Consider the following 13,823-nt stretch of genomic DNA (forward strand, 5'->3'; position numbering starts at 1 on the left):
ACACATACCTGTCTTTGAACGTTTTCTGACATTGGCTCTTTGGAAAAAGTCAACTCTCAAAATGCAGTTGGATCAATTAGAATTCCGCTATTGAGGAAGCTCTGTTGTTCTTAACTAGCTGTTACGTTTTTTTTTTTTGGTATGTGTGTCCTAAGAGCTGTTTTTCTACCCTACTCTCTCACTTTCTGTGTCTATCAGATTAAAAAGTTCTGTTTGTGTGACTGGCTGTCTTGCTCTAAAACCTTTTTTTTTTTTAAAGCCTTTTTTGTCTGCATCCATGGGTGGATTATGAGAAAATGGGCCCCTAGGCACAGACCGTTGAAAGCCCCCCCGGACTAAAAGGGACACAAAACAACAACAAATGAAGCGATCATGTAATTTGTCATCACTTTGTTTCTCTTTTTGGCCTTTTTTTGTGTCTTTATGCTTCTTTATGTCTATTTCCCAACCCAGAGGGTCTCTTTTTGGTCTTTTTTTTTCTTTTTTTAGTCCTTTTAATGGTTTGTTTTCATTTTTGCACTCCCTTTTTTCAGTGGCTCTGGCCAAGTGGCCCCCGACCTCTTGGACCCATTCAGTAATGATTTGATGGTCTGTATCTAACTAGCTGTGTGTCTGTATTTCCTGTCAACATTTTGTTTAACATTTCACCAAGTACAGTGCATTGTTGCCCTAAATTGGAAGTGCTCTGGGAGGGATTTCATATGTAAGGCATGAAGACTCAACAAGGCAGTAGTGGTGATGAAATAATGGATGGGAATAGTAGTTCTAATATAATTTGCCTTTTTTATGTCTCCTAAATCATGTGCCATTTACATTGGGGCTTCACTTGTTTAATTAGGAATGTAACAGCTAATTAGGATCCTCCTCACAGAACAGTCAACATACCCAAGGTGCTTGTCATGAAGCAGAATTACTATGACCCATACAAGTGCCTAGAGAGAAGTCTATAAATGTGTGTTGACCCCTAATTAATTTATCCTTAATATGTGAGAGTAGGAACGGACAGCTGCAGCATATTCCTCCTTTTGTTTGTGGTATTATTTAATTTATCATAAATGTGATGTGAAGTGTTTACTGTCTTTAACAATGTTACCTAAACTGATTCAGAAATGTACATTTTTAGAAAAAACATCTCAATTTTAGATACTTAAAAATATGCAGCCATTTTTTTCAAGGAAACAGCAGGCTGCTACAGCAGGCCGGAATCCTCTGATACTGCGGAATGCAACTCTGTATTCTCAAATACAAAATACATTCATGCAGTCCATGGTTATGTGTACCATGGCAAATAGACTTTGGTAAGAAGGCAACGTTTGAAAAAATGATAATAAGAAAAAGAGAGAAGAGACAGAAAGTAATATCAGACAAGTAAGTGCTTGGTTACAAGCACTCAGAGGATACAAGACAGATGTGGAGGTTACGTTTTTTTGCTGTTGGACCAGTAAGTAATAATTAGTTTTAATGATCCAAATATGGCGACAGAGGTTTAGCAAATGTGGCAAACCTTTTTAATAACACTCTAACTGACCATGGAAAGTGGTAATATGTGCCTCTGCCCTGGGAGTTGTATACCATTACCTGTGTTGTTTAACTTGGCACTCAAGTTTTACTTTTTAATCACTGGTAATCCAAGTTTTGCTATTTTGTTATTTTAGTCTTGTAGTTGATTGATTGATTTGATTGATTTATGACTGGTGCACGAAGTGAAAATTGTCTGAGCATAAATAATTAGTTCACAATCCAACTTTGTTGCAATGCCATATAGTTTTGTTTGTGATTAGTAGCACATTCCTGTATACAATAGTTTTACAGATTGCATCACAGTGTCCCCATTATGCTGCCATTAGTGTTACTTTTTATTGTGGCGATAAATCAAACCATGCTGAGTAATTATAATCCTGTAATAATAATGTAACATATCAGTCAAAACTGTTTGGCTTCTGATGCTTTGTTGCTGGTTCAGTAACAGACTAAACTTTATAGACGAATACACATTTCAAACTGTGACTAGAATTTATGTCAGTTGGGTAAATAAGTGTCACACAAATTGTGCCAAAGTTCCAATTTATATTTAAAAATATTTTAGCACATTTTTCTTCCTTTTGACAATCTTTCAAAAAAGTGAAGTCTGTTTAATACCTTCTCTAACTGATGTTAAGCAACTTATTTCCTCTTTCAAGGATTATCAGGTGGTCATCTATTTGAGGAGTCGTTGGTCAGTTAATCAAAAAGATAAGTAAAAACATGAAATATATGACTTATTAGTGGGAGAGCTGTAAGCACAGCTCTCACACTATTGAGATCCTTTTCTTTATTATTATTATTATTATTATTATTATTATTATTATAGCTCGTTTTTCGGTCGCTATCTAGTCCTAGACGGTTTGTCGTAGAAACTTCGTTCCACTTCCTAAACGTAGGTCCCTTTTAGGACAGGGGTGGTATTACTTTTCTCATTAATAACTTTTATACTTTTTATTATATTTCACTTTTTATGAACTTTTTTTCCCATAGAAAATGAATGGAAGGCACTTAAAATTTCCCTTCAACTTGCCACTTTTCATCTGCCTCTTGTGTCGTCATACTTTGGAGTAGAAACTTCATTTAAAGTTTATACGGGTCTAGTCCCTTTCAACTTTTTCTGGGTGGATCAGCTTCTTTCTATCTTTTATACTTTTTGAATAATCGCAGTTTTAGTTTTAGGCAACTTTTGGAGCTTTTTCAACTTTTCCATTAGTGTGTATTGCGGAATGTTGGAGCAGCTAGAGTGGGTGACATCACACGCACTCTAACTTTTCAGCTTCCACTTTTAGCAACTTTTTTCCTTCTTTTCCTTCTTTCCTTCAGTCAACTTTAATCTTACATAAACAAACTATACATCAGAATGTAGGTATTTTTGTCTTCTTTCAGTAAATGTAACTCTCATAGTGACAGGACTGACGGTTCTTTCTCCAAGTGTCCAGAAGCAGAGAGAGTGCCGGCTGAAACTCCCATTGGAGCCCATTATAACAGAGGTTCTTAAATTCTAATCAAATCACAAACGGGGGGCTGTTTTAAAATTGCCACCACGCCTTCATTTTATGGAGTATCTTCAAATAAAGTACATCAGTGTGTTCATTGAAGCCTTTTGTCACTCACAGTTTTTGAATTGTTTCGATAGGACTAATACTTTTTCATATTTTGAGCATTTTGCGAGGCATAGTCTCAGCACTTTTCCAGCCTGCCTTTGCATTTGGCTCACATGACTCAGCAGGCGGGCAGCAGTCATTGTCATGGTAACGGACACAGCTGCATGACGTCATGTAATCAGCCTCAGAGCTGTGTCCACACACTTTACCTGAGTTTTTCTCCCTCAACATACACAGTGGAGACACACACAGACACACACCCTCACAGACAGGAAATACCCTTTCAAAATAAAAGCCTTTCATAATATTTTATCCACTTTTTAGCATTTAAATGCTAAAATGACTTTGTGGTGAAGTTTCCCTACACACACCCTCACAGACAGGAAACACTTTCAAAATAAAAGCCTTTTATCATTCTTATTTTAATTATTTAGCATTTAAATGCTAAAATAAGTTTGTTTTGAAGTCTCCCTACAGTGGACACACAAACTACCACACAGACAGGAAACACACTTTCAAATTAAAAGCTCTTTTCAACTTTTTAACAGTTTTTCAGCATTAAAATGGTTCCTTCATTTCTAAGTAGTTACTTCTAGCTTTTTTCTTTACACTTTAATAGCAACTTTTTTACTTTGCTTCTTTTTTTGTTTCTTTTAACTTTGGGAATATTTACCTTTTCCTTTGTTTCTTACGACTTCTTTCCACTTTTGTTAATCAAGTTGTTGCTTTTTCACTTCTTACTTTTTTCTTTACACTTTCAATAGGAACTTTTTACTTTGCTTCTTTTTCTGTTTCTTTACACTTTAAATATCAACTTTTTACTTATTTACTTCCTCCATTGTTACTTTCTACTTTTTTTCTTTTCTGAATTCAACTTTTCCTGGGATTTTGGATTTTTTCTTTTTCTTGTCATCTTCTTCTCTTTTTGTTTGTATTTATCTCTCTTCAGCGTTTGCGGCTTTGAACATACAAACGCCTCTGCTCTCAGCAGCTTCTGAGCGGTCGGCCTCTACCGGGCGACTTAACAGCTCTCCCACGTAATTTCCTTGGAAATTGCCTTTTCTAGTTTACTAATACAAACCTGTTGATATTTTTTTCGATTTACAATTGCCTGGTAGCTGCTTAGAAATTGTTGCTGCTGCTTCTCCCATTCCTGTCACTGCTAAAATTTTAGATGCACAAGTTTAGAATGTCACAGATATGCTTCAACATATACTGTCAAATCTGATAAAGAGCAGAAATGAGATTATGTAACTATACTCACTGCACAAGAGCTCTGATCAGGTTCTTTGTGGACTGTCAAAGCTTTTTTAACTTTTTCTTTTCAGCTGTCTATCTTTAGCACGAAAAGGGCAGGAAGTACAACATAATGACATCCTCTTCGCCAGGAAAGTTCCCCTTGTGATATTTGTCATATTCTCTTATTATGGCAGTACAGAACTTTTACATTAGGTCCACTGAACTAAAACCAATTATTTTCATTATAAAATAGTATTATTCTTACTCCCTGACCTGTGTGGCCATAAAATGTTTGAAATTCCTTTCGGAATTTACTTAAGCTCAATTCAATATATTTGGGTTCTCATTTTAAGCAGCTAACAGCCCAAAACCCCAAAATGTTATTTTTGCTAAGATAAAGTAAACCAGAAAAGTAAATTATTTGAGAACATGAAATATAATCTTTTGGTTTTCTGATTTGTTTGCAAAAAAAAACTAAAGTCTGTTATTTCTAGTAAAATTACTTTATTTATTTATTTATTTTTTTAGCTTCTTGCCAATCACACTATGTGAGCCAGTGCAAGTACTTTAAGCAAATCAACAAGTTGTACAAGTTAACGGTTATGATCCGGAAAAGAATACCTGTACTGTTATATTGTTATATAGTTATATTGCTTTGCCATGTTTTTTATACAGTATATTTCAGTAGAAGAACACAACAGGGTTTCTATTAGCCAGTTAGGTAAATTGTATTAAAAAAAACAGCTTGCTGATCAGAATCAGCATCTACACTTTCACCCTCACTATTTGTTTTGCCTGCCTCACCTATTTAATTTAAAAACATTCAAATCACGCCCACCTTTTTTTGTATTTCAGTCAATAGTGACACACGTTTGTGACAAGATATTGCATTGCCCATTAGATCTTTCATTATATACTATCCCACATAGTGTTTTTATAATTAAATGCTTTCAGTGTAAAGGACCGTGAACCAGTGGCTACAGTAACATTTTTATTTATAACTGCATGGAACTGTGAACTTCAAGAGCGTTTTAAGTCTTTGCACACTTATTTTTCTAACCTAGTAGGTTGCATAATACTGGACACTTGAACTATAAAGCACAACCCCAGTTTTTATATTGTAGAAAGAACTAAGCGTTAGGACAAGATATACAATATGTTGCAATACCCATTATGAGTAATATTCACATGCTGTACGGTAAGAATAGTCTGATTGCTCATGTTAAGGTTGGTTTGCAGGTGTAGATGTTTGGTACCATATGAGCTTTGTTGCTGCTAATTATTTCTACATATTGGATACTTTTACATTTAAGTAGGCAGCAGACAACAATGGCATAATGAAAGGAGAGAATATAAAATAGTACTTACAGGTAGATGTTCAAGCTTACACGTATTTCTTAGCCTGGATTTAAAGCTGCAGTTAATGCTGAGCTTCATATTCAGTTGTTACAGTTTATGCTTCAATTTTTTGCAAATTGATGTTTTCGTTATATTATCAGCATAGGTCTACAATGTGTTGGCCTTATTAACAATAACTCTTACTGAAATTTGACTGGTAGGAGTCAAACGTGTCTGGTATAAAAATTCTTTCCATTGTTTCAGGGCTTCTACATGCAGAAGCCCTGTAACACAACGTTGCTTTTTCAATCTAAAAAAAAAAAAAAAACAATATGAGAATAAACCATGAGTCACTGGCTCATGTACTGTAAATCGGATATTGAGGCATTATTTAACCATTTAACATTTACAGTAAAACCTTGGACTGTACATTGTTGCAAACACCGCCAAGGGATTTTTTTTGTTCAGGCTTAATCAGATTTTCTGAATGACTGAACAATTTTTGAATATAAATAACTTGCAGAAAAATGAACAGTTAGAATGAACAAGCTGGAAAGGAGATGTTTAATTTGCATATTCATAAGGAGCATGATTACATCACCAAGAACGACTTTACTGAACATGTAATGTGAAAGTGAACTTTGTGGGATGAATTTCTGCATGTGCTGTGATAAGAATGATTTGTTCAACTGCTGCTTCATCAATTTGCTAATGGCGTATTACTTTCTAAAAGAATATGTTAGAAAACATAGAGCACATATTTGCATGTAGCATTATACACTTAGAACTTCCCCCAAAATATAGTATTAATATCATCTATGATTTTTCTTTAATACTTTTTGGATGATCAGAGCAACAGCAGACACTGCAATTAGAAAGTCTAGGGTGTGTTTTTGTGTTTTAACATAGTTTAAACAGCTGGCTTCCCTGACCTGGGGGCCAAGGGTAACTCAGTGTAATGAAGTGTGTCAGGGAAGCCAATTTATTCTAGTCTCCTCCAATGCATCATCTGAATAAAAAGCACATTATGTAAACAACTTAGAAGACGTCACCTGTTCTAGTTCAATTTGTCATTGTACATTTGCAACACATAATTTGATTCTATGTTGTGAGCCTCCATAATTTCTTTCACAAGCAGCAGAAATTACCTTATTTTTATACTACTGCAGCTTTGTAGGAAGCAAGACAACAATGTATTTCAACTTCAAAACATTCCTATGTGTTTTTCCCTTTTGTGACTTCAGGCAAATAAGGGAAAACAAAATTATACGATAATCCCATAAGAGCCCATTGCTAACCAAAAGACCCTTTAGCTTTTTTCTCTTCTTTAGATGTGTTTTGTCCTATTTTGTTTTTCTTCTTCTCTGTCCCCTTCATTCTTTTTTTTCTCATCAGTAACATTTTTTTAAAGCCAATACTTTTTGGTTGTTTGTTTCATTCAGTCTTACTGTTGTTGATTTAGGCCATGCTCTCTGACAGCGCTGAAGGGAAGTCTAATGCCTCAGCTTTTTATTTTAAAAGGACAAAATAGGTCCAGCACATGTCAAGGCCAAGAAAGTTCATTTCTCCCACTGAAAAACAAACTTCTTGACAGCAAAGCTCTCACTTTGCTGCTGGGGACCATGTGGTTCTTGTGCAGTGCAGGCATTCAAATTGAACAGACTGCTAACTTTGATGCACAGACAACTGTTTGCTGTTGTCTATTGGCTGCATTTAAATGACATTGCCTGAATCTGCAGTGGTTGTGTTCCTGCAGTGAATTGAAAGATGTGGTGTTATTTTAATTTCTTTTTTCATGTTCTATGTGGTTACATAGCATATCATGGCAATGTTACATATCAATTGATGCAAATATGAAAACTTAGTATTGGCTTACTGAACTATTGGATGCCATGGTATGCATTTTGTAGATACATGCATGGTGCTGACAGGTTAAGGCCTACTGGGCTTCCTCTGGAAAGGAATACGTTTAGTTCTATGAAATAAGAAAAAATCTATTGAATGGATTGTTGTGAAATTTGATAGTCATTCATATTGTATAAAGGATATGAGGAAAAATGTAAAAGAGTTCTAGCACCACGGTAAGCTTAATATTTGTGACTTTCAGTGAAGCATTTCCACATTAAGTGAATAGGTTTATAACTATTTTGGTAGACAATCATCATGTTTATCTAAGGATGCATCGTTATCACTTTGGTCATCCCCTGACGTCCCATCGAGCACCAATACTAACTCACAATTGTAATTGGTCCAATACTATGATGCCGTTGGTATTTAACCTCAGATGTACTTTATGTACTGTATTGTAAATTGGCAAATATCAGAATACAAACATGCTAAACTAATTTGACATATTAGATGTAAACAACAAACCTGCTACAAATTAGCATCTTAGCATTATCATTCCTAGCATGTAGTACAACTTCACAGAGCCACTAGACACTCCTAGTCCTGTTTAAAAGGTTTGCAATATGTTATCAGCTGCCTTCTTAATGCCACTGAAGGTATGCTTCCATGGTACTCACCTTTGTGTGTATGCAAAAGGAAGCCAGCTATCGATTTTGTGGAGGAGAATGGACAGTTGATAGATTATCTGCAAACAACGGCTTCTGTAAAACTGCCTTGTCATTTTATCATAAGCAGGAGAGCACAAACAGCATCAGAGGGTTCCTGTGATGCCCCATGTTAACTTAGACCTCCTAGGCAGGTCTGTCTAAGTTAACCAATCTTGGTCTCCACCTCGTGAGTTTGTCGCTCTTACTGCGATTGCTCGTCTCTTGTTTCGCAGGATGGCATGTGATTACAGTATACCGTCTGCAGGTGGTGCCCAGCTTACACTCAAAGTTACAGCACCTGGTTCCTGGTTTCAAAGCCTTCCCTATAAAAGAATAATGAGCCATATACGCAGTGTTGTATCACTTTATCCCTGTTTATGTGAACACATCAATCGAATGAAAAACTGGGAATGACTGTAGCCTGCTGGTGTCTTTTAATCTTAACCGGGATAAGGTTATTTTGATAATGCACAAAATATTCAGCTGGGTGAGACTGGGTGGAGTCGAGAAATATTTTCCGACTCCTGGGGAAAATAAAAAACAATGAAGGACAAAGGCAAAAAATGTATTTGATAATGTGAATTGTTTTCGCACTGTTTTACTCTCATTATATTTGTCTTAAACAAGAAAAATGTGATGAGATAACAGATAAACCGCACTTTAAATAGTTTACTGTTACAACAGATTAATAATATGACTGTGTGGTTACAGAAATGGGAGGAGACACAAAAAAATGTATTTGGTTGTTAAGATTTTAGGAGACTGGGTGGAATCATAGTTGAAGGAGTGTTTGTATTTGAGTTTTGGTGTTTTTCCACACCTTAAGGGATAGAGCTTTAACAGCTGTGTACCTGTGTCCCTGCTTTGACCAATGGAAACTCTCCTTTTCATATGTTAATGACAGCGCACTTTCAGCCTCATAAGGTGCTATTTGTTTCCCTAAAATCAGCAGTAACAGTCTTTGACTCATCAAACCAAATCACGTATACAGGTTTTACTAAATTCTATTTATATTTTGGATCTGGTCATTTATAACCAGTGATTTTCCTGTGTATATACAGGAGAGCAGACTAATGGTCTCCTCAGCGGTGAACAGGAGCTGCTGTAACAAACACATGTGAGGTGCTTCAGCTTCAGATTTGTTTTCATGATTAGATTAGTTTAAAATAAACTGTTCTAAACAACACTGAACTACATGTTAGACACACAGTAGCCTGTGAGGAAATAATAATAATAATAATAATAATAATAATAATAATAAAGCTGACGGACTGATCGAGGCAGTGATAGAAGGAGCAAGAAAAGAAGCTGTGGATTCATAAACTGCACCAATTGTGAATTTTTAAAACTTACAGGCCACTTTGTGTTGGTTTCAGTTTTATTTAAATTTGGTTGGACTATGATCAGTCCACCACAAAATGAGCAGACATCACTCCATTGTGATCTGTGCGCTCTTACAAAAAGCCAGTTGGTTTTTTAACAGATGATCATTCAGCACATTCACCATTAAAAGAACGTAAAATCTAAACAGTCTGATAATGATGAACTCAGTGAGCTCAGCAGTGGGAGGTGGTTGTTTTAAAACGCTATGAACACAGGACAGTGCCGGAAACCAGTCGCTTGTTAAGACCCAGACCCATATTGGGTCCTGCACCGCTGGCAGCGCAGATCTCATGGACTGAAAACATTGGATCAGATTTAGATGGATTCAGGTCAGATTTAGATTAGAACTGATAAACTCAATCACGATCACTTCAGGAGAAGAGAGATGCTTTTAAGTAAATTAGAATATTAAACTATAAGGAAAATAACTGCATAAAAATTTTTTTTTTATAAATCATTTCTCATTGCTTGGAAAAGTCACTACAGTCGATGTTGAGATGAGAAAGGACGAGCTGCTCCAGCTATTCTGACAACAAAACCAGTGCACTAAAACATGACTGCACCCAATGATGAATAAAAACTAATCCAAGTAATTCACATAACATTCAACAACATTTACACACAATCCGTTAAAGTGCGTAGAATTTTCACTGCATGTATCTTTATTATAATTTGTCCAACACTGGTGGTCTGTAGAACTGTGATTACAACTAGAGGAAGAGAGGAGAAGTAATAAAATGTATAAATAGCTACTTTAAAGCTGAGTGATCACCAGTTATGGTTCTTTCTTGAAACAACATCGGAATCGAATTCACAAATCTGGCATTAAAGCGCCTGACTTTACCAGCTCGTCAGTCCAGTAGTGTTCACATGTCTGTAGGTAAATATATCGATTCATTCATTCAAGATCATGTTGCAGTGGGCTATATTCCAACTCTCTATATTTCCGTCAAAATGATTTTGCAGTTTAGTTGCTTATGAACCTTTTAGGAGAAAGGGTTAATAAACATTTATGAAACCGTAATGTAATCTCATCATGACCCACGTTAAAGAGACAGACACAATCTATAGGAGATCTGTCCATATCTACCTGACAAACTCAACATAAACACAGGGTTATGACAGCAGCCTTGTGATAGATCAGATTTAAAACAAATTTTCAGCAAGAAGTTTTTAATGCATCCACAGATGGTAGGATTTTTTACTGAGGAATTAAACACTTCTGAATTAAACACACTGCATTCCTGATGGAACGCCACCAGTAGTGTACCGCGGACAAAGCACACACAAAAACCATGGCACTTTTAATAGCTACATCTGTAGTAATGACTGTAGAGCAACTTGATCTATCTCTGCCCTCCCTGTGGAAACTGACTTTTTGTTAGAGGAGGAGAGAATTAAGCTAGGATTAGGTGTGAGATTGATTAGGCTACTTTTGGTCCCACGTAGGCGGTGGGTCATAATGTAGAAAGTGCATTTATAACACAGGCGGGGCCTGAATGTAGACAAATACAAAGACTATCTCCTGCAGAGTTTGTAGCTAGTCAGCAATGAATTATGTGAGGCATATAGGTTAGGGAGAGTTCTGAGAAAATCAAGCAAGCTTTTCCAGAGCAGTGAATACAGCTCTGTGTAATGACATACTCTTTCAGGTGCTTTTTATTGTGTAACTGTATTTTATCTTTGCCAATGCTACATTCAGGTCATAGTCTGTAAAGCTGCCAACAAACCTGTAAGGTAATCTCTAAAGGAGTCAGCATACATGTGACCTTCAATTAATTGGCTTTCAGTAAGATTAGAGAGCAGGAGAAGATCAGAGAAACTAAAACAGAGAAAAGTGTTTAAAGGAAGCGAGTTTGTAAAATATATTTGTAGCTATGAAATGCAGTACAGTACATATGCTACAGTTAACACAAACTATATACAGTGAGGGATTCGCGCCTGATTGTTGTGCATCAGAAACCTCCTGTAGTAAAAGAAAAACAGCATCCTTCTTATCACTTAACATTGTCGCAGTAATTATATTCCCCTCTTGCACCAAAATTCACATGTCCAATATGCAATAGCTGCAGCATCGCTGAGACACATTCACCAGACTCATTTCAGTCGTGCACTGTAACTCAAGCTAAGCCTGTACTGCCCATACAGACCTGGCTGCTTGCCTTCTTTTGTTAGTGAAATATACAAATACACGTGCCTTTCAAACGTACAACCGTGCACAGCTTTGTTTTGTTTTTTGCCTTTAGTTGACAAATGAAGGGACCACAGTTACATAACAATAGATTTAGCCCTCCATTGTCCAAACATTGCTATGGCGGATATATTGTGAGACTTAGTAGGGATTGTTTTGCTTTCAATGCAAACCACAGTAAACGGTTAAAAGGACAGTTTTTAAAAAAACAGCATACACTTAATTTAGTAATTCGTCAATGCTCCAGCTATGGAAGTCTCCACATACTTTGCACATCTGGATTTCAGGCAGTTGATCCCATTCTTCATGGCAGATCATCTCAAGCTCTGTCCCAATGGCCTCTGTGAGCTGCCATTTTGAAGTTTATCTGCAGATGTTTTATGGGGTTTAAATCTTGGCTTTGAATGTATATTCATGAACAAATTGCCAATTTTATAAATGTAAAATTAAATGTTCAACACAAAAGACGTTTGCAGAATATATGAGGTTTGAATGCTTTGTCCATCTACATACATGAGGAGACCTTTTGGAATGTATCCGTGAGAGTTGATGACTCATTTCTCAATTCTTCATAAGTGCTGTAACATTTCTTGCAAAATATGGCTTAATTTTTGATACGGTTCATCATTTGTGTTTTAGTTCTAAAAATATGTAATAAAAACGATTTAACAAATTATAATATAAATGCCATGTGCAGCACAAATCCTCAGTGGATCAACTGGTAATTTCTCTTACTTATTTAGAGGGAGTCTGGTGCATAATCAGAAACTAATTTGTCTCCAAATTTCCTTATCACCGAGGGTATGCCTTATGTGTTAATTGGATTGATCACTGTCTTCTTGAAGCAGAAAACTAACTTCTAACTTTTAGATCCACGAGCCAATAAAAACCAAGTGAAAATTATCTTATTAAAAACTGGCTATTTATAGCGAAAACTGTCAAACACAAAGAATGACTTAACCTGAGAATGTGTGAGGAGTGGCTTTAACATAATATTGTAAAGGTCAGTCCTCTCTTAATGATTTTGATCATGTCATGCAATAATACCACCTTCACGTAAGTGATCTCCCTGGTCATTTTGGAAAGAGTTTGATGTACTCTTACACATTGTAGTGTGTTATACTATCACAGCACAAACTTCTAGCAGGCCTACAAAAGAACAAATATTAAACATGGCCTTCATGAAGGTAGCATTTATTTATATAGGTTTTATCTACTGTAATAAAATGCCATCTGAGTGTTTTTGCTCTGGGTATAGCTCTAATGTCAGTAAAAAAAGAGGGTAGATTGAACCTGAAGCAGTAATTTCCCCCTTCATGTTTCCTCTGACACTCTGATTGCTCTTGTGGCAGTGCATAACACAATTGGTGCCTGATACATTTCAGATTTGCAAAAAAAAAATACAAATAAATCCATATTGTATTTAATTAACTGTTATTGTTACAAGAAGAACAGTGGTTGCTTTCACAGGCTCATCTTGGTTTTTGAGTAAACACAGGCTAGTAGCATAGCCATTTCTCAGGCTTTTCTCGCTTAGACTGCAACACAGCTTGACAGCCCAGTAAAAATCTCCGAGCCTTTTGATCATGATATGCTCATTTCTGCATGGCTCCAATCCAAGAGGGAGTCCCACTTTGGTTACAACTCGAGTAAGATAGAGCTAAAAGGGATCTAAGAGGAACTTCATCGGGTATTCTCTGTCTCCATCACTCTGTTTCCTGTGCTCTCGCATACATAGTAAGAAAATGAGAGGTAGTGGACAGAGATAAAGAGTGGAGAGTAAGTTGACAGTGAAAAAAGTTGGATGCTGATGCAGGGGTGTGGAGAAGGCTTAGGTTTTGATATCTAAAACTTTCAGGAGCAGATTTGTGTTCAGAAATGATGCCCGAGTAAACATGTCCAGAAATCAGACCTTTAATTCCACGTTAATCCTCTTTTCTATACAGCAGCCCTGTCCATGGCCGACACGGTTGCCCCGTGGAAAAGCCT

The 13,823-nt window shown here is 36.3% G+C and overlaps 1 protein-coding gene across 5 annotated transcripts in view; it reads left to right on the plus strand.

Moving 5' to 3' along the window:
- Positions 1-13,823, plus strand: part of grid1a (glutamate receptor, ionotropic, delta 1a) — a 217,858-nt gene that overhangs the window by 131,622 nt on the left and 72,413 nt on the right. The gene's annotated exons all lie outside the window — the stretch shown is intronic.

Source organism: Channa argus, chromosome 1, assembly GCF_033026475.1.
Source record: "Channa argus isolate prfri chromosome 1, Channa argus male v1.0, whole genome shotgun sequence".
NCBI classification, from domain to species: Eukaryota; Metazoa; Chordata; class Actinopteri; order Anabantiformes; family Channidae; genus Channa; species Channa argus.